Source organism: Pezoporus wallicus, unplaced genomic scaffold (genome assembly GCF_028554395.1).
Source record: "Pezoporus wallicus isolate ANWC-B61680 ecotype Strahan unplaced genomic scaffold, APGP_CSIRO_Pwel_v1 scaffold_6445, whole genome shotgun sequence".
Classification (NCBI taxonomy): domain Eukaryota; kingdom Metazoa; phylum Chordata; class Aves; order Psittaciformes; family Psittacidae; genus Pezoporus; species Pezoporus wallicus.
Genome location: NW_026641753.1, coordinates 2,966,046 through 2,987,819, shown reverse-complemented (window position 1 = coordinate 2,987,819; position 21,774 = coordinate 2,966,046). Strand labels below are relative to the sequence as shown.

The 21,774-nt window shown below is 39.7% G+C and overlaps 1 protein-coding gene across 8 annotated transcripts in view; it reads left to right on the top strand.

Moving 5' to 3' along the window:
• TENM1 (teneurin transmembrane protein 1) overlaps positions 1 to 21,774 on the top strand; it is a 579,830-nt gene that overhangs the window by 256,832 nt on the left and 301,224 nt on the right. For 5 of the 8 annotated variants that reach the window (XM_057425131.1, XM_057425129.1, XM_057425130.1 and 2 more), the window contains exons 1-2: positions 3,012 to 3,321; positions 9,169 to 9,305. The gene's annotated coding sequence lies outside the window, so the exon portion shown is untranslated. Of the gene's footprint in view, positions 1 to 2,439; positions 2,566 to 3,011; positions 3,322 to 9,168; positions 9,306 to 21,774 lie in introns of those variants that run through there. The other 3 variants (XM_057425126.1, XM_057425125.1, XM_057425128.1) reach the window with 3 other exon arrangements.

Here is a 21,774-nt window from a genome sequence, read left to right as displayed (position 1 = left end):
TGTGTTTAAGGGATGTTGTTGCCACTTAGAAGCATCTTTGTTCTGATTCTTGGAAAAATCTGTATCTGTTCCTTCTATTGGAGTGGCTTCTCTAAAAGAAATACTCTCTTTATCCAGTGGGTCTCATCTTGCACTGGAATCTGCTCCCAGTTCTGTTGGAACATGCGTAGAATACACCTTAAGTTTCACACCTTCCCATCTGTCTTCTCATGGACGAATATGCACTACCTGCATGGTACTCCAAGGACACCTTTCTGGTTTCCCAAACCCCAACTCACCAGGAAGCATGCCACAGGTATCTGAAACTACCATATACGACAGACAGTCCACTTGGTGTCTGGCAATAATTTTCCACTATTGAGTTCATCAGGTTCAGCTCATTTATATCGGCACTGGCTGAAGAGACAAAGGTAGAATTCAATGTCCACCTCTACTAGTTATCTTTTTATGTCTTCCCTTGGATACCATACTTTTATGACTACTATATGTTAATAACAATAGGCAACTCCATAGCATTCCAAGCAGAAGCATTAATAATGATGTGTGATCTTTGTCTGCTAATAGCACAGAATATTTCCTTGACTATGGCAGTACCTTAAAACCTGGAATCTAGACCAGTCAGCTACCTTGGTTTATGATTTTGTGACTAACATGGCAGTTTTATCCAGGATATTTTTCTATTTTTGCATTTGAACTACTTCCATGCTCAGCCTGTGGTATCTATTTCTTGTATTGATGAAAAGCAAATGTTAAACTCTGTCCAGACAGAGAAGAAACCAAAACAACCACATCTCCTGGGAAGGAAAATTTATTCTTTACTCTAGGCTCAGAATAGTTCATGACTGATCTATACTGCTGAAGAATGATTCCACCTACCAGGACCAAGTCACAGATATTTGAGATAAACTTTTGAGAGAGGACTGTTCTGATTTTACATAATGTATTTTTAGATTGAGTTTGTGGTGAAATTTGTTTAACAGCTTGAAGATTCATGAGAAACGGGTCTGGTTTGTTACTTCTGGCCTTCCTAAGAAAGTAATGTATAACCAGTAGTTCAAGACTTTGCTTCTGCTGCACAGAATGCATTTAATCCAAGGAAGATAGAACAGACTTCCTAAAGGACTCTATATTTACCTCAGGATCTTTACAGCTGTGCTTTCTTTAGGGAGAGGCAGATTTAGATTTCCGGAGTACTGCTGAAAGGAGATTTCATTCTGAACAACCAGACCAACTTCTTATCTTAGATTTGTGTCTTTAGAAATCCATAGCATAGAAGGAAATACACACCTGAGGTCTAGAAAGGAAGAGACAAAGTCAGTACCCTGTTGTTCATGTAAGCAGCAGTTCTGATGCTAGATTTGTAAACTTTATCACTTTTGTGGTTCTTCATCCTTCATCTTCCCATCTTTTGCTTTTCAAAGAGGATGGCTGTGGAATTACTAAAGCCTCACAACATTTTTCAGAATCGGGTTGCAGCTTACATGAACTGAGGAGACACACCTCCATTGCTTTGCATTTATGCAGATACCAATACACAAGCTTTGGAAAGGGAGTTGTGTTTTGGGCCAGTGCCTTCATCACCTTTGCAGTGCTGTTCACTGAGAATTTTCATTTTCTCCTTTGCTCCCTGCAGGCTGACCACACTGGCAGGAAAGAAAACCCCTATGCATGTGTTTACCTGAAGAACCAAGGAAAAATGACTCCATAAGTATTTTTTCACAGGCACCTGAGTTTTATTTTTGATAGAGCATGCTCAGGGCGGGGTCAGCTCAAAGGGCAAATATTAAAAATGACAGAAAAGTCCTGTATTGGCAGCAGTGTATTAGAACTACAGATGGCCTTACCTATTAATGCACCGCAAGCTATTAAATAGGCAAATATATATCTATTATTTACTTAGGAGCCAGTTCATAAGCTGTTTTTGATTCTCAAGATGTTTTTTCCCAAATACATATGTAAGCAGCAGAAACTGTCCAAATGAAGTATGTCCTGGGGCATGGTAGAGACTTAAGAGAAACTTAAGGTAGTCTACGCAGAAACTTACAAAGAAGTTTAAAGGAACTGTCAGTTACATATTTTTTTCCAGTGTGCTCCTGTTGATGAATGGACAGAGTAAGGAATGTAAACAACCCCAGTGACTTCAAGGACTGCATAGATTTGTGTGTGCGGTATGCACATAAACTGTAACTGGGATGGACTAATGAGCTGGGTCCAGCCTTAGAGGCACAGCACTGCCAGTCCCTGGGATTCTTCATCACAATCAAATCTTTACTAATAACTGCAGATGCAGATTTAGCTGTTATGAAAAAGCAGGCTGTAATCACCTGTACGCCTTTGCATGTCCTCTTGAGGATACACAGTGTATAGACGATGGAATTAGAGCGATGATCACCAGAAGATAAAGTTCCCCTGCACCAACCCCGGGACTGCTAATGGAGGTGGCCACGGGAGATCCCCACGTTAATAAGCTCAGCTCGTGAAAGGAAAGCGCTTGAAGCACCAGGTATAAATTAACAGCACGCTCCCAAGCCTTGATTCCGCTACCAGCCTCACTTCCTCGGCAAGGTAAATTATTTAGAGAGAGGTGTTCTGCGTTATTTCCAAACGCAGCGGACCGCCGTTGGGTTTATCCTCCCTTTCCCATGCGTGTCAGGAGCCGCTGCCCGTCGCAGATGGGCAGACCCCGCGGGTCAGGGGCAGCTCCCCTCCCTCAAGCGGCCGCAGCCGCCTCCCCTCACTGCCCCGGCTACTTCCCGGCCCTGCCGAAACCTCCCCACCTCGGCACCCGCTCGCCTTGACGGTCGGCGCGAGGCGACTTGAGGCGCGGCGCTCGGTAACGCGCCTGCGCAGCTCTCCCGGGCATGCTCATTAACGGCGAAGGAGCCGAAAAAGGGAAAAAAAAAAAAAAGAAAAAGAGAGGAGGTTAAAAAAAAAAAAAAAAAAAAAAAAAAAGCACCACCAAACCCTGAGCGCGAGCGGCGCCGCTGACAGAAACCCGCCGGAGAGCAGCGGCAGCGGTGGGGCTGCGCCGAGCACGGCCCCGTTCCTCTCACGCCTTGGCTTCTCGCAGCCTGACGCGCCACCGCCGTTAGCTGCGGGTCGAGCCGCAGCAGCAGAGCCGGCGCCGTCCCCTCAACGGGGCGGAGGGGCCGGGGCGGGCTGCAGGGGAGCCGCGAGGCGCCGGCAATGTGGATTTATATTCGCCCGCCCCGTAGCCGCCGGGGAGCGGGGCGCGGGCACCGCACCTAGAGGCGATGGGAGTAAGCCGTCGGCGGGGCTGAGCCGGGGCGCTGCTGAAAGTTCAGCCGGTGGCCGCGCTCGGTAAGTTTGCTGGGGTAGGCGGGAGCGGCGCCGCGGGCGCCCGAACTTCGCTTCTCACGGGCGGTGGCCGCGCCGGGGTGGCGCGGGGTGTGTCCAGCCCCGCCGGGGTGCCCTGCCCCGGGGGAGCGGGAGCTGCCGGGCGCTCTCAGGGGGTGCTTTGTGGGTGCTGCCTGGTGTGTACGTGCCGCTGCATGTGTGCGGGAGGCGGCGGAGCGGGGCGCGCGGCTCCGCGGCGGATGCGGACTCTTCGCGGGCTCAGGCACTGGCTGCCCTCGCACCCGCAGCGGGGCTCCTTCGCCCGCGGTTGCAGCGCGCTCGGCGCGGTCCAGCGAGCGGGCAGGGATGGGCTGTCGCGGCGCGGGGCTCTGCCCGTCCGGCCGGGATGGTGGTGCCCGGCCCCCGCGGAGGCGAAGCTGGGCGGCGGCCCCTGACTCGTGTGCGCGGATCTCCGCGGGGAAAGGCGAGGCGCGCTGCCGGGAGCCGCCGCCCGCTTCCCCTTCACCCCCGTCCCCGCGGGGTGCCCCGGAGCGGCGCTCGGCTCCGGCTCCTTCCCCGCGGAACGCCGCATCCTCGGTGCGCGCAGCGCTAAGGTGGCTCTGCCGGGGCAGCGGCACCGCGCTCACTCGCGCCGGTGCGTGGGGCTGCCTTGCTCCTGACGGATTCTCAGGTGTAGTCTGTGAAACGTGCGTCTAGCGTATTCCGCGTGTGCTGGCTGCGGGATCCGGCACTCTCCAGTTTTAGGCGAGGCGAACTGCCGCTTTCGACTGGTTTGATTCTTTTTTTTTCCCCGAAATACGGTACAGCTGTAGCTCGAGACTGACGCTGCAGGCTTGGCTGGTGAGTGCTTAGGCTGGCGACTGATACGATTGGGGTACGTAGAGAGGTCCCTGTTTCTCGGGTGTTAACTGTACAGTCTTGCCGTGTTAAACGCCAACACGTTTACCTTAGCAGGTATAGGGTTTGCTTGTTCTAATCCTCAAATCAAAGGCAAGAACTTCTCAATTCCCCCCCCCCCCCCCCCCCAATTCTATAGCTTAAACATATGTTGTCTTTTCCAACTGTATAACTATCTTAGTAATAGCCGTTCATTGATTGTGCTCATAATATCCAGAGGTTGTAGATACCCATCTTGATTGCACTGATGCTTCTCTGATAATTAACGAGTCAGATACACTGTACTGTGGAAATAAACACCAGCTGTCCGTGTGGTGGGGCAAGCATCTCAAACATCTACTACATCTCCAAATGTTTTTGCAGTAACAAAACCCCACCACTTCTAGTGCCTGTCTTTTCACTGTTAATTGTGAAGCTTAGCGTAGAGCAGTTTGATGTATGGCTGTTGTAGAGAATACTTTGTGAATCACAAATAGGAAGATACAGTGTAGTAGGGAAAGAGCTGTCCATCTGAAGCTGAGGCTCAGCCCAATAGTTTTCCTTCTTTCCTGTCCACAGTTTCTTTTCAAAGCTTATTTTATGCATCTCATGTAATACGATGTGCTCATTTCAAAATACTTCTCAGATGCAATACAGGCTTGTTAATAAACTAATTGCTCTTTTCCCTATAGATAGCATATATCGATAATACAAAATCATCAGAAGTTAATGTATTTTTAATGCATCTGTGTGTTCTGAGGGTTTTGGCTTGTTTCAGAAACTCAAATCTTTTAACAGCTTGGGGATTTAGGAACCTTTGTGGGTGTTGCCTTTCTTTTGTTATATCACAGTTTTGTTTCAAGGAATGATTAGAAGTTTTCTGAATAGCACATTCCCAGTAGTTTTTGTTCTGCGACTCTGATCTTTAAAAAAAATGCAAGAAAACTGCATTACAGATACTTAAATAAAATATTTTCTTTGAAAGTGAAAGGTTACTTCAATTTGCCAAATTTTAAAAATTTAAATGTCACAAAAAAAAAGAAGAAAATTCTTATTAAAAGCAACTCTTAAGAATGTGGGAATGCAAATTACTACTCAACATCTCAAGCAGTCAGACGTAGAAGTGAATGAACATGTTGTATTGATGGCTTATGTATAAAAAAGCCATTGAAGTATATTCAGAGTTTGATAAAAGCAGTGTTATGAGAAAAAAGATATAGCAAAGAAAATCTATTATTACTCATTTGGTGTGGCATTGTAATTTAAAATGGTAGGCTTTATAACTGAAGAAACAGCATGGTTGGTTATACATGTGCCTGTAGTCACATATGGAGATAGGCAACATTTTTGCTCTGCAGTGGTGGTTTAGGAATAGGTAAGCGTGTACTTTCTTCTTTTCCTTGAGGTAGGAGATGCTGAGGATTGGCAGTGATGCTAACTGGAGCAGGCAGGACATTACCTCCATGTGATTCATGAGGTCTAAATGGTATTAATTTAATTTTTAAATGATCTTACTTGAAAAATGTAAGAAGAATAGTGCTGCTTAATTTGTCATTAACTTAGGGCTCTGGAAAGCATGAAAAGCCATCCTCTCCATTTGGTTAGAAATATTTGTTGTTCCCATTTTACAGAGTGGGAGAATGGTGTGTCCTTTCTCTGCTTCAGTCACTGTAGTGGGACTAGTTTCAAATGTTTTAGAGACCAGATGTTAAATTGGTGATGGTGCTATGTCTACCGTTCAGAAGGTTCTGATTTCTTGCTCACCTAGTTTTGTCTATTGATCAGGTGTCAGTACCACTGAGTCAATGTTCAACACCTGGCAACTATAAAAAACGTCAAGTCAACAAGATTTCAATGGCACTGGCTGCATCTTGCTAACACCTGACATTCTACCCAGGTGTCACTGTGTAGTCAGTCCTTTGACAATATTTTTGGGACTAAATAAAGCTGAAAATATGCAGTGTCTTGGTGTTATCTCTCTTAAACAGAGTCTCAGGGGTCTTATAAGCGGGATATGTTATGACTCTTCTTGATGACTTACAGAAATGCATACATTAAAAACATGAATGTAAGCAGGTTTTTCTAATGAAAACCTCTTTTTGAAAACTTCTTTCAATAAAATACTGAGGATCACCAAAAAATTCAAAAAAAACCCATACTAAATATCCAGTGGACTAACCTATACTGAGCAAACAAGTCAGTTTCTTTCCTCCTGTATTTGCTGTTCTAACAGAGTATTTCTGAAAACTGATCGAAAGATACTTAAGCTACTTCATTTTATTTAACACAGTTTCTCTACTACAAATCTGAACTTCACTATATTGCGTATATTATTGAAAATAAGAAACTATTTTCTTCGGTTTTACTCTGTTACACTGAACTATTTTATTTGTATTTCTCTATTTAAAAGAGCAAAATCATAGGTATTTTATATTCATCACTTTGGCTGAAGCTGTAGTGTGAGACTGTTGTATTGTTTTCTACTGTCTAGTACAGAATTCTTATTTCAACATTTTAGAAAACAAGCAGTGTAAGATTGGAGGGAAAAGATAACTTCCAGTTAAATGTGTTGTCTATCAGTATACTGAAATAGAAATGACAGTGTTGAATTGGGCTTAGCACTGGCTTGTTGCTTTGGAAGGCTTCCCTCTGCAGTGCTTATTTTCTGTAGCATTAATGAGCAATTACTGCACTCTTGGAGTTCACAACCCCTTTTAAGTAGACAGTACTGCTTGTTCCAAATTATAGGTGTATTTTTTTGGTTTGCTTGTAGGTTGTTGGCATTTTTGGTGTTTTGGTTTGTTTGCTTTCCTGAATGCAGAGATGTTTGATGTTTGCTGAGGCTTTTGAGAAATGTATGAACTCCTCCCCAAGGGGTTTTAAGTATAAAGTTCTGCTTTGATACAGTATATGTCTTACCTGTACATCTCTTTCTGTCTATATGGACTTCAGTCTTCAATAACTGACAACATTTTGATGTATTTCAAAGAATTCACGTTTCCATTATTGAAGGGTTGGGGGTTAGATCTGAAAAAGGGTTGTAAGCAAATAGTCCCTTCTGTAACTCTTTTTCAGGACTGTAGGTAGATTTGGAATGCTATTTTGGATGACATTTTCACGCAGCTGCTCTTGCATCATTTTCTACTCTAAGGAGTAATGGCTTTATGCATAATTTTGTTCATATGAATGTTCATGGACTGTGACATGATGTTGGGGTTACAGAGGAGTGTGTTGTGTAGCGATGCAACTTTTAAAGGAACATCTGCTAAAAGGGAGTTCTCTTGGGACTGAAGTGGTCATTAATGAAGTACTGGCTGCAGTGTGTGCATGCAGTGTATTTGCCTCATCTACCAAAGAGGTTTGTGTTGGGTCATATTAACTGCAGAGACTTGGTGAGCATAGATGGCATATATGAATGTGACTGCATTGACTTTGAGAGTGCCACCTCAGCAAGTTTGCCTGGTGATATAAAGCTGGGAGGAGTGGCTGATACCCCAGAGTGCTCTGCTTTCATTCAGAAGGATCTAGATAGGCTGAAGAGAGGGGCAGAGGGGAACCTTTTGAAATTCAGCAAAGGCAAGTGCAGGTTGCTGCACCTGGGGAGGAATAACCCTGTGTGCCATGCATGCTGGGGGCTGACAGGCTGAAAAGCAGCTCTGTAGACAGAGACTTGGATGTCCTGGTTGGACACAAAGTTGTCCATGAGCCAGCAATGTGCCCTTGTGGCCAGGAAGGCTGGTGGTGGTCTCAGCTGCATGAGGAAGAACATTGCCAGCAGGTTATCCTCCCTCTTTACTCAGCCCTGTTGAGGCTTCACCTGGTGTACTGTGTCCAGTACAAGAGAAACATGGAGCTCCTGGAGCAAGTCTAGCAAGGAGCTACTAGAATGGTCTGAAGCACCTCTCCTGTGAGGAGAGGCTGAGGGAGCTGGTCCTGTTCAGCCTAGAGAAGAGAAAGCTCAGGGGTAAGGATTGGTGGACTGGTGGGCTTGACAGAGAATCCAAATCTGGGCGATAGTTGACTGGCCTCCATTTTGTTTCCTCTTTACAAGGGCTCTGACCCTATGGAAACTGTTTCCAAAAAGTGGTAAGAGCCAACAGTGCAGTGGGGAATATGATGGGGTTTTCACATACTGGTTGGAGGAGTGAGACCTTCTAGCTCCATTTCTGTGGAATAGAAAGATTCATGGAGGTTTTCTGGCTTATCTGAAAAAAACACATATCTTTTTTTAAAAGCAAGTGGGTAAACTACTTCTCTCATAACACTTGTTTTTGTTCCAGAAAACACTTTTCTTTTTCAGCTATTCTTATGTGTGATACAGTTTTTCTGGTTTAGCTGTGCAGCCCATTTTGTTTCTGAATTCATTTCTTACTCAAGGCATTAGCCAACTACCGGACAGGGAACGTGTCACTGGGAAGGAAATGAATGCAGAAGCAGCATTGCTCATTATGTGCTTTCTGACGGTCTTCAGTATAAGCCTTCCTGCTTGCTCCTATAAGCCGTCCTCAGAAGGAATATTTATTACTCCTCATATACCAGTTTCTTCTTTCAAATTCTGTCATCCACATGTGTACCACAGACCCCTTTTCACCTTTGAAGACCATACCACTTTCCCAGATGGTGCATCTGGTGCCCCTTCTTCACCAAATTATTTCATGCTCCAAACTACTGCTGTCTTTTTCTGACTTTGTTCTCTACACCATTCACCAGTTTTTCCTGCTTCCTCTTACTCCTACTTTTCCACAGCTCTTAGCCCTTTCTGTTCACAGTATTTGAGAACCATGCTTGAAGGTCTCATTCTTCTAGCCACCTGATGTCTTTTCTAAACCATAGCAACTAAATATCCCTCACCTTCTATACATCCAGGTTGTAGATGCATCTATGAGCTGACTTTCAATTCTTTTCCTCAGTTTCTTTCCCAGCTCTTTTCTCAGAGTTCCTGTTTCATCCAGAATTTTGTCTGCTTTTCTGCAGGGCTCTGTCTCATCGTGTCGAGCCCTTCTGTTTCATGAAGTCCAGCGAATTGAAATCTACACAGTTCTGCTTTCAGCTGCTTTTTCACAACTTTGATCTTGCCCATCACCAGCCTCCCCTTATAGTCTCTCCCAGAGGTAAGCCTTTCTCCACCATCTCTTTCCTACATGTTTTCATTCAGATCTGAATTTGGGAAGTAAACTGCACCCTTACTAGGGGTGCCACATACCGGGCTCTGGAATGTGGAAGTGCCACATACCAGGTTCTCCAACATGAGGTCAGTGTTGGATTGAGAACTCAATAGGTTTGTGAGCTTTAGTCTTTATTTCCCTTTCCCTCTTTTTTATTAGTACTTTGGCTGCTACACAAATTCTATCCCACCTCTATAAAATGCAAATCATTCTCTTTGATTTACTGCCCATGCAGTGCCCTCAACTACTAAGATAGCATTTAAATGTATATCATAGTAAATTTTTGTTAAGTCTGTGTTACTATCTGGCTTTAAGTGATAAAAATCTGGTTATAGGCATGGTGACTGGTGGTGTTTCTTCTTCTTTCTTCTTCCTGTAATATGGGTGGTCAGTTTATTACAAAAGAGCAGCCCTATAGTCAGAATTTGCACCTAGATATTTCCTACCTTAGGACATGACGGATTTTACATAATGTTGACTAGCTACTTCTATCAGGAGAGGTGTCCTGTTGTGGTTTCTTTTTGGTATAAAATAGCATTTTGGTGGTTGAAGTTCTTAATATGTGCAGACTGTCTTCAGATATAGCATGTCTGCATAATTTGTTCTCATTGTTGTTGTAAAGATGCCTCTTGCATTTGTCCAGATGATTTGGTGTCTACAAACAGTGATGTTCCTTATCTGTGCAATGCATTTTCATGCATGTTTGGGAGAATGTGAGTGCTGCACTCTGTTACAATGTAATTATATCATTGTACCATTTGGAGTTTATCAGCCCATTAGCTGTACTGTAGATTTCCATAAATTCCATACATTTCAATAAATCAGAGCCGCCATGGACTGAATATGTTTAAAGAATACAAAGAGTAAATCTTAGTAGTAAGCACTTAGTAAGTAAGTAATAATTTGGTTATTAAAACATTGGAGGATGTAGCATGTGATGTTTAGTGTGGGAACTTTAGTATTACCATTGCCTGTTGTTTGAACCTTGCAGTGCTATTTTGAGAACTCATATTTTGGTGATGCTTATTAAATAAAGCATTAATTGAGAGGAAATGGGCCAGCTTCTTACAGGTGTAAGTAGGTGTATTTCCACTGGTGTGACATATGTCACCAAATGTTGTATTTCCACCTGTGTGGAAATGTGCCATGGATTTCATCAGTGAAGTCATGTCAAGTGGTTCAGCAGAGGATTTGATCCTGATTTACTTCCCTAACGAACGGTTTGAGCAGGGAATGAGAAGGAAGGGATAAAGTGTCTTTCATATGAACTTGTGTAAATGTAGATAGATAGCCATCATTTCTGTGCCATGCTGTGCAGTTTTATTGTGTGACTAAAGCAGATTCTTATCTCTGCAGACAAACTGGAGAGAAGAGTTAGTATGAACATAGTCAACTATAATTTAATTGTGCAACCTTTTAATGTCTCATTAACACACTTTATTTAAAGTTACGTTGTCTTTATAAATGTTAGGTTAAATTGGCTGCTTAGATAAAGAGACTTTCAAGTCTATAAAGCATAATAATTTTACTTATGGTCAGCAGCTTTAGCAGTTGCCATAAAATATATTAATCGTTTTAATTTCAACAGACTAAGTTATCAGTTGATAAGTAGTCAATAGTAAGAAGAAATTGCCTTTTAATGTTGCTTATATTCAGTTCATAATATTTTGGTAGTTGATTGTGAGTTACAAAATTGAATTTTGGCATCACAAAGCGTATCTGAGCAGTATTGAACTGCTGTGAGCAAGTCATACTAAGCTTTCTAGAGTAGCCGCTCCAGACTATGAGAAATGGTTTTATATGTTGATGTTACCATTCCCAAATGCAAACCTGTAATGTTCATGAGAGATTACCATAAGTTACTGAACTTTTATTTTGAGATTTCATTTAGGTACTATATCAATAAGGTCAGTACTATTAGCAGTTGAGTTATGTTGGTATTTTTGCTTGGCAGTATGTCTCTTTTTTTCTTATGGTAAGCATGAAGGCTTCAGGGTTTTTTTGGTTTATGGTTATTTTAGGGGTTTTATAATAAAATTTTTTGGTAGAAAAGAACTAAGGCTTTGTTTCACTCTTAACTCCAGACAAGAGAAAAAACTGTTCAGTCCATATATTGAAACTAGAAAAAAACGCTCCATTTTCTCTTTGTTTTTAATTGTGTGCTTTGTTACTAGTGTCTTCTCTATAGAATACAAACATGGTCCATCTTTAAAGACATTACAGAGAGAGACAGGTAGGTTTAATATCCTATGTCCAATGCCATCTCTTAATCTTAGAATTGGGAATAGAACCAAAACCAGGAATGATTTGAAGTTTATTTCATAAGCAAATTAAGAAGGAATTGGGACTGAGAAACACTACACTGGGAGATGTAAAATGAGAAATTCTAAAGCATTTTTTAAAATTTCTTTTTGCCTTTTTCTGAAGAGGAAACATTGACATGAACAATGAGTGGGACAACCAAATTCTCTCCAAATTTGCAGATTTATATTTTTTTTAATCAGTGCCAAACAGCATTATTTAGTGATGAAACTATTCAGCTAAAAGATAGCCCAGCTCACTCCCAGCCCTATTTTTATATAGCACACAATACAGGTTTAAAATTAATCTCCTAGGTATCAATATAGGTGTTTTATTCTTAGTACCAAATGTATTTACTTTCTTTATACGTATGTACACAAGCTCTTACCGCATCTAATGTGTGGTAACCCATGTGTGGTAATCTAATGGAACTGTAGCAAGCTGTAGCTTGTAAATCAGCATCACAACAATTATCTTCAGGTGATGTCTCTAAGCTTCTCAGGACCTAACTTAAGGAAACCAATCATACAAGACTTAGGAAGTGGATATATTCTAATCCTAAAAACTTTAAAATTACTTAGCTATTGCTGTGCAATTCTTGATCATTATGGTCATTAAAAAAACAGAAGCAGTGTTTCTCTATGTTGTAGCATTTATTTTTGCTGTGCAGCTGAATTGTTGAGAGTGAGTTTTGTTTCATTTCATTAAGTCTACTTTTTTATTTTGAAATATTGCCTTTGAAATAATGAACAAGTGAAAGCAGTTTATTTTCATGAAACCAAATAGAATTTAGTGTAGTTTTGCTTTCTCTCTAAAGGCCCAGCCTCTATGCCACTGGTTTGAGTTACAGGATTTTCTGCCTTTGAAATTAGTGAGAATAGGATATATAGAACTGTAGTTTAGCAAACATCAGTTAAGCGATTTTATATATAGCAGCCACTGTTCAGTTTAGTTTCTTTACTGTTTAAAGTGGTAGGTGCATGAAGTACTGTAATACTTGGGCAGCTTTTATGCAGGTTAGGAATGTGTGCTTGTTTTGCCACCTTTGTTTGCTTGTCTTTAAAGTTCAGTTATAACCCCAGTGTTGTTATAATATATAGTAGTAGATATTGATGTAAAGAAGTAAAAAGAAGATACTGGTTAAAATATTATCTTGGCACTGTGGCTAAGTCTGTTCTTGAGAATGGTCTGTTGCATTTCATGGTGAGGAGACTATGTTTAAATGAACAGATTTTATCAATCTTTTTTTCAGTCTTCATTCATCTTTGCCTATGGTTAAACTACATAAATATTAATTTGCTAAAAAAAAAAAAAAATCTTTATTGGTAGGCTTAAAAATCAGTTCATGTGGATGAAGCTTGTGCCCACCATTCTGCCTAACTTTAGGAAAGCTGTATCTTTTTTATTTGTTGTCGTTTAAGTGGTTTCTGTTTATTTAAAGGTATTTGTTTGAAAGCCCTCACGCATCTTAAAATTGGTGTAATATCATGTAGAAATCTCTCTATAATTTATAGCTGCAGTTATCATTATGCAGCACTGTAATGTCACTAGTATTTATACTTGACAGGAGATGTAATTTAGATGCTTCCCAGCTTTTTTGTATAGCTTGTAGGTGTTACCTGTTCAGTTACTTCGCTATATTAAATGCCATTGGGTTTATCTTAATGTACCTTTAATAAATTTAAAGACCTCATTGAGCAAAAAAAAAAACAAACATGAATCTTTAATGGAAATTGAAATATTAATATTGGTGATAGAGGGTTAATAGAATGTCAGGAAAAAATACCATCTGGAGGATGAAAATGCTTTATTTGTAAGTTCTAAATTGAAAATGATTTCAAGGTGTTTTAAAAGCTGTAATGAGTCCCAAAATACTGGGGAATATGCATCCTAAAAATGCAGCGTGTAACTCAACTGTTGGTATTACATGTGAACAGAAAATCTAAAGCACTTTCTTGAATAATAATGAAACAAAGCACAGAAATTAATCTCCATAAAATGTCCCCAAGGGAATAAAAGACAGATGACTTTGTGAAAAGCATTCTGGTGTGCAAGGAGAGGAGACATTTCTCATCTTTCTGTTGATGAGTAGTCTTTATTTACTCACATGGAGTAAGTTTTGATATTCCTTTTCCTTATTTTCTTGAGCCAAGGATGTTTGAATATGCCTACCCATTTCCACAGAATGGGACATTAGTTGAGTGCAGATGTTTCTAGATTTTGTGGATGCTCATTGTGTATCAATACGTAAGTGGTATTTTCAAAGTTTCTCTGTTAAAGCTCCGCTTACACTGAAAAAGAGGAAACTGTTTTCCTTCCATGCTTCCAGAAACATCTCACTTAATAATACCACTAAAGCTTTGTCTGTTCTGTGGCTTGATCCTGAACTGGTTTCTGTTTTCTTAGTCAGAAATGAATGTTGTGATGGTTAGATTTATCAGCTGTGAGTAAGGATGGGATCTATTTTGGAGAACTGAGATGTAGAAGACTTAAGGTAATCTCTGTTCTGAATATGGATGTAATTATTTACACATTGGATTTCTTGAGTTCAGTTGATTGGATATTGAATAGAGCAGCTTCTGGAGTCATGTTGAGTATTATGGTTGTAACCCTTTGTGCTTTCAGACTTGTAACTGTATCTACAAGTGCCAGATGTATGGAAATTGAGCGATACTGGTAGTTGTGTGTAACACACACATGCTGTTACGCTAAGCTTAGACCATGTGCTCAAAGTAATAAAAATAATCAAGGTCCAAAAAATTAACTAAAAAGTGATTTTTTAATCATAATTTTCAGATGAACAGAGATGTCTATGTTGCTGATTTAAAAATTTGTCTTTTCAGAGTTCAGAACCTTTCACAGACGTTTGTATTGTGTTTAATCATTGCTTATAACTACCATGCCATAAATCAAGCCAGTACAAATAGGGCCCTTGAAGTGTTAGTCATTCCAGTCCTGTTCTTAATGAGTAACCATTGACATTTCAGTAAACATCATTGTGTTGGATACTAAATGTGCTTTCTCTGTTATTATCAGATGGAGACAAGTTATCACGTTTAAAAGAAATTACTGAAGGTCAAATGAAGAAATGATACAAGAGAAATATGTATTGCCCACTCCTCCTCCACATATGCTTTTGTTTGTAGATAAGTAAAGGACGTTAAATCTTTCTGGTGTTCTTAAAAAACAAACAAAAGCTGTGAGCAAGTGTTTGAGATCTTTTATTTTATCGTAACAGTTGCTGTCAATGTGCTGGGTATTTACAGGATGAGCTAATACCTGAGGATAATGCCCAAGAATATAGCCAGAGATGTCTGGCACCTTCATTAGAGCTTAAAAATGTTAAACCATTTCTGCATAACTAATGTGGCATTAGTATGTTACAGCCACAAAGTGATAGTGTATGAAGTATAAACAATTCTAGCACAATTTGATGGTTGACTTCACACCAGACCATGAGAAGCAGCAGTAAATAAAACCCATGACTCTTCATATTTTAGTAATGTTTTTACCTTATTGATTAGAAATGCAGTGTAAATAAGAGTCGCGCAGTTTAAGTTAGCAGATCTTTTTCTTTGCTCATCACCTTGCTGATCAACGGCTTGAATTAGAAATAATAAAATATATCTCTGACATCTCTTTTGAGATAGATTGGTTAAATAGTGTGTGTTCAGCTTTTTTGTTTTGCTTTGCCTTTTTAACAGTGGAGATTACCACATACCTAACGGGTCAGTGTAGAGCTGTAGATCAAATCACAAATGCAGTGTAAATGCATCAAAACATTCTGCAAGCATAAGCACCATATCAGTTAAAAATATTGCGTAAAAAAATATTAAAGATCTGGCTTGTACTTCTAAGTAAAGCTATTGAGAGCCACATCTTTTGTATGGAATTGCATGGCTATTGTACCAGGGTACCTTTAGTAGCTGTCTTTCTTTCCAAATAAAACCGAAGAGGAGTGTTTTTTTTTTTTGTTGTTTTGTTTGTGAATTGTATTCTATGTCTGTGCTTTTCTACATGTGAAAATGAATATGATACCTTACTGGAGGAATTTAAAATCAAAGCTGAATGGTTAGGACACATACCTCTAAATGTTACCCCAAACTGGCTACGTCCTCAAAAGGAAAAACCCTACCAGGTAGCACTCCTCTATTGCATGTTATAATACAGTATGAAAAATCTACTGTGGCCCTTTCTCTTAAGAATTTGATTATTTTTTTTAAAAAAGAGGGAAATAACAGGTGAAGGAGTTAAAATCATGGAATATAATCAAAGGGAAAGTGCTTTTAGAGAATAGTGTTACTGTTGGGTGTCTGTCCACAGAGACCACTACCTATTTCTTCTAATGTGGTAGTATGGTGCTAGAGAAAAGCTGAGGGTTCAAGACTTCAGGTTGTGCATCGTTTAGGGAAGATCCAGGGAGAAAAGTAAGGAGAGACATCAATCTGAACGGAAGTAAACCAGCTGTATTTGTGGAGCTGTGCAAAACTGAATATGCTCAAGTGATTTGGAGATGCTACAGGAGGAAAAGGAGAGGTGAGGTGGAGCGGGAGGATGTAGCTGCGTGACTGCAGCAGTAGAAAAGGCGTGGGGGGTTTGGTGTGGTGTTCCAGATAGGCTGCAGCAGGCAGATACGTGCTGCCTGCTCCCTGATGTCACCTGACAGAAAATTGGCAGGTTTGTACAATTCCAAATTTGCCTTGACTGATGTAATCAAACACTGAACTACTTGTTTAAATATTTGTAGTGACTTGTACATGTTCTTCCACTGCCTCTGAGCTTGTGTTAGATTATAGCGAGGTCCTCTACAATTAACTCTTTTTACGTTTTCTGTTTATGTGAGATCTCACGGGAAGATTCATGGCAGCAGGGTCAGCAAAAAACCTGAACTTGGCAGCTTTTCTGGAACTAACATTGGATCATGATATCCATTGATAAATCAATTGTGAATCCCCCCAGGCTGAAGTTGTGCTTGTCTTTGTCATCTTCATTAGATGGTTTCACTTTGTCTTGGATTTTCCACTTGCATTTGGTGTCCCTAATTCTTGTAGTTTTTAAACAACTTTGTTCTGAGAAATGCCAGGAAACTGGAGGACAAAGGGGAAAGTGGAGGGTTTGGGCGTTTTTCTTGTTTTGTTCACTGGAACATCATCAGTGTATGTGTGCTCATAAGTATTTTGTAAAGAAACTTGTAATAACGTCAGATCTGAGAGGTAGTTAGGAAAGTATTTCCAGTTTTCCACCAGAAAGTGAAGCAGTCTCCTTGGGCTGAAAAGAAGGGGCACTGCTGGCTCACCTGTGTGCTCTGTGGTTCAGTTTGTCTTCTGTAGAACAAGGCTTGAGATTTTGAGTCTCTTTCTTGTCTTCTGTTAGAGTGAAAACTGTAAAGCTATGTTGGACACCATATCTATCCTAACCTTGACCTCTGAGGTTAAGGTGAACTCTAGGGGGAAATTATGTCCTGGTGGTTTTTTTCAATGAAATTCGTGGAGCAGTTCACGATTTATGTGAAGAGCATGAGAGAGCTGAAGGAGGACAGCAAATCTGTTACCAGCTTTCTGCAATATTATTTGAAAGTGAGTGCATGACTAAATGATGGTAGGCCTCAGAAAAAAAAATGTATTAATGGGAATCTCATGAGTGATAAAGTTTTAAGTAAATTAGAAGTGGAAATGAGGGATTTTTCAAATAGAGCCACACTCCAGTAAATCTGTTTATCTACTATAAACTGATACCCAGAAACAAGTTAAATACTAATTTCCTACACTGAGGATGAATGAGATCAATTGAAGGCTATCATGCCCAGAATTTGCAGGCAGCTCATTGTAATTAAGAAATAAACCTCCAAGTTCTCTCATGTTTTTCTGATGCCTTGCCTGGGGGTCACAAATGTGTTCTTGATGCCTGCTGTCTACAGGCACTAAAAGACTTAAATAGAACTGTGCCTATTAACAGAAGTTGTTTGCATTTGTGTGAAATTCCCCTCCAAAGCTGATTTAGTGTTCCAGCACAAAAGGGCTGTGGGATTGCAAAACTGTTAATAGATGAGAAGACAACTATATGTACCATGAAGGTGATTATGACCACAGGAAACTTGTATCAAAATTGCTTTAGGACATAATTGTATAGTATGAAAACTTTTAAAAGGTTATTTCCTTAAACTGTTAGTAAAAGTTCTGCTATGGTTTCAGCTCCTAGGGACAAAAACTTAAGTACGGTATGTGCTTTGTGTGCAGAATAAAACAGGAGCTCTTCTGTTACCCTGGGAGTTGAGCATCCTGTTACATTTGAGTAAAAATTCATGGTTCATTACAGAGAGAAAAACAGAACTGTCTCTACCATAGTGATTCAAACAGAGCTCCCTGTAAGTACTACTTATTAAGAGCTATGACCATTTAAAAGAATTACTGTTTTACCTCTTATAAACATTTTGATGATTTTCCTAATGCTGGATAAGTATAATAAAAAAGAAGGGCAGAAAAGGACACAGTTTCAGATTATGTTTCTGGGGAAGCATGCAGCTACAGTTGGGCAGCAGATGAGCTGTATGGGCCTAAGGGATGATGATAACAGAATTAGTAGAAATAAAGATTTGTTGTTTCCTGCTTGCTGAAATAACTCATCTGTTTGGGGGAATATGTAGATGATACTCCCTGAAGTGCAATTCATTGTGTCCAGTTTCTGAGATTCCCAGATTATATCCAAATTCACTTTTACCTTTCTGGTAAACATAGTTAATGGGGAAATAAAATAGCACTGTTTTATCTGCCTCTTGGTCTTAGAAGTCTGTGATAGATGTTCCACTTGCCCCTGAAGGCACATTGCCCTCTCTCCAGTGTGCAGGACTAATCTTCCATTTTGGGTATGTGTTTCTTCTCTCCTGTTCTTCCCTCTTTTCACGTGCCTACCAGTACTGTTTGGGAAGATAAGTACTTGTAAGTATAGTGAGGATAGCTAGCAGTGGCAGGGTAAATAGGTCTGAACAAAGAGTCAGTGGGCAGATATTTCTAGCAGAACAGGAGCAGATTCTGAGATTGCTGGATTGTAAAGCACCATCAAGTGCCTGTTGCATGTTAGTATATAGGCAGCTGGGTGCTACTTAGGTTTTTATCCTTCTGGATTTTCAAAGCAGTAAAGCTTAGTTAAAGCTATGCTCAGTCCATGTTTTTTTTATATTACATGGGATCTTTGTTTATAAAGTGAGCAAAAGAAACATAAATGCTCTGTAGAAGTTTGAAGTTCTTGGGGCAACTTGTCAGCCTTCCAAGGATATTGCAGGTGGAGGGGAATTATTTTTAGAACTGGAGATCTGCATTGTCAAGTAGGCATTCAGTCCTACATTTTTTTATTTATGACTAAAAGACTAAAGAGAGCTCTTTTAAGTCTTTCTTCTGACATTTCCTGAACAGCTTAGATGAAGTTCTTTGCTACAGGCCAGTTTAACAGTTTTACATGAGTAAGGGGATAATATGAGGGTCAGATGTAGGGTTTTCCATACCAGATCAAAAAGAAAAATAGATGATTTCAGCTTCTGGACTGCAGTTATCCCAACAGCCATGACAGAAGCTCACAAACAAGAAACGTTTTGACTTAGATACTTTTGAATTGATGATAGAAATGGTGGCAGGCCCAGGAGAGCTCAGTTTAGTGTACAAGTCCTGTTGTTAATATACCTCTGACCTGAACAAACAGATTTATAGAGTACAAATGCATATATTTGGAGAATGTACCTCTAAATATATGAGCATTTAATTAAATGACAAATCTAAGGATTGATATCATCAGTGAAGGAATATAATTCTCATAGAGATGAGTGCTTTTTTAATGAATGGTATTCAAGATGACAATTGTCAATTTGAATTCTGGATACTGTAGACTTGCTGGAATTTTATCTCACTGAAAAATTAATTAAAATCAGTTCATTCCTCCTTTGCATTCAGATAGACAAAAGACTTTCAAAGGATGTCAGATAAAAATTCATTCCATAGTAAATGGTTCTAAGCTGTTTGAATGAAAGGAACTTGGCAACAAGTGGCTCTGAATGTGTTTAAAAAAAAAAGAAAAAAGACATGGGGTTTGGTTGCTGCAAAACAATTTTACCTTTTCTTCAAGTTGCCTTATAGGACTGCGGCCATAATTTATAATGATAAAGTGACTGGGATTTAAAGCTCCTTTTCTGAATGAATTTTGAATGTAAGTCTTATCTGCATAGTGCTTGAGGCTATGGACTTTCAGCCCGTTATTCTTAAGTATAAGAATGTTGATATACTTCTCAGGTTTGGATAAGAGGAAAAAATACTTCTCAGGTTTGGATAAGAGTTAAAAATAAGTATCTGTAGCCTTCAGCCACAGAATAGCAACTGTATCTGGTGGGCATGCTAAGCAAATAGCCATTAATTTTGCAGGCCTGAGTACCACATCGGTTTACTGTGCAGTGAGCAGCTTGTTGCAACTCACAGGTCTTGCATCTGTGTAAATAAAAAATAAAGAAAGAAGACATTGAATTAACTGTCAATAGAAATATGCAAGAGAACTTCTTTACTTCTTTGTGTTTCTAGGGCCATTGACACAGGTCCTACTATTTTTCTTCAGCACCTAATATTTTGTACACTGTGGAGAAAATACTTTTATGCCAAAACTTAAACTTTTGTTACTTAGTATCTACTTCTTCAGCAGAGGGAATATCCAGCAGGAAGTGCTGGTTACATACCTGTGCCGTCCTCAGAATTTTCTGTTGTGTCCTGAGGTATTGTTTTGACTGCTTATACAATTATTCATGTAGTTAATTTCAAAGGATGAATCGTTAATTCCTTTGTTTTATGTCTTGTTGGGATTTGCAGTTCTGACATTTGTCCATCTACTTCTGCATTGCATTTACAATAAGTATTCCATTATTTGAAATGTCTCTTCTGGCACTACTATTTGCGAATCTTGTAGATGGGATTCCTTTTTCATTGCTGCTTGTTAGAGAGCTGGGTTGCTTTATTAACAGTAATAGTCTGTCTTTCCATCTGTGACAACTTTTCTTTGATAAGCTCAATGTTCTTTATGAATGCTAAAGAGTCGTTGCAGTGCTCAGAATTTGAATTGGATGCCAGTCATAGTGTTATGGGCAAATTACTTATGGAAGGGTCAAGACATCAAGAGGTTAATGGGAATTAGGCACCTGTGGACCTTAAAAATAAACTTTGTAAATGCCTTGTTTTAGAATTTCAGAGAATCCGGGGAAAGGCTTCAACTATAACTCAGATCTGAGCTTCCTGTTAACAGAAAGGTTTCCCAGTGGAAGATCAGGGAGGTCTGTAAAACTTTTCTTGTTTGTTTTTTTTCTCATACGTAAAGAAGCATTTCAGTATTAAAGCATATCTATAGGCACTGAATATACTGCTATTAAGTAGTGAAAGTTAGTGATTGTAAAGTGAAACTGTGTGTATTTTGATATACTTAATGTGAGTAGTATAGCCAGCATTGGTACTGAATTGAGTGCAGTATTACTGTGAAATGATTGATATGTTGCTTTTATAACAACATAACAGCTGAAGTGATTTTTCAGCATCATTTGGAAATGGATACTTTATTTTCAGTTGTCATAATATTCCACTTTAAGATAAATGTACCACCCAACAGTGATAAATGTAATTTGTACTCTCTTTTTATGTATTGCTTGTGCTTTAAGATCCATCATAAGAATAAACTTTTCCTTGCTTTATACTTTGCCTTTAAATTTGGGCAAACTTTTGTGTGGAGCAATACTGTTTGTTGGTTACTAGGTGTTTTACCTCTGTGAGTATATCTGAATAATTATTAGTCAATGTATGAAATTAATTATTTGGTATATCTACAGCAGATGAGATAATTCATACCCATTCCAGGTGAATTGTCTGTTTTCATGTTCATGGTGGAAACATAATCTTGAATAATTATTGCTTCCTCTTTATGTGATAGTTTTGCCAAGTTTCTGAAGTGAAACTTGAGAAACAAGAAGTGAGAGGTCTTTAGTACTCACACTTGGGAAGAGTTAGGAATATAGCTAGGCCTGCAATAAACTTACACAGTCCCAGTTGATCTTTTATGGTGTTTCAAACGAAGGGTAACGTGCTAAAATAAATACTTC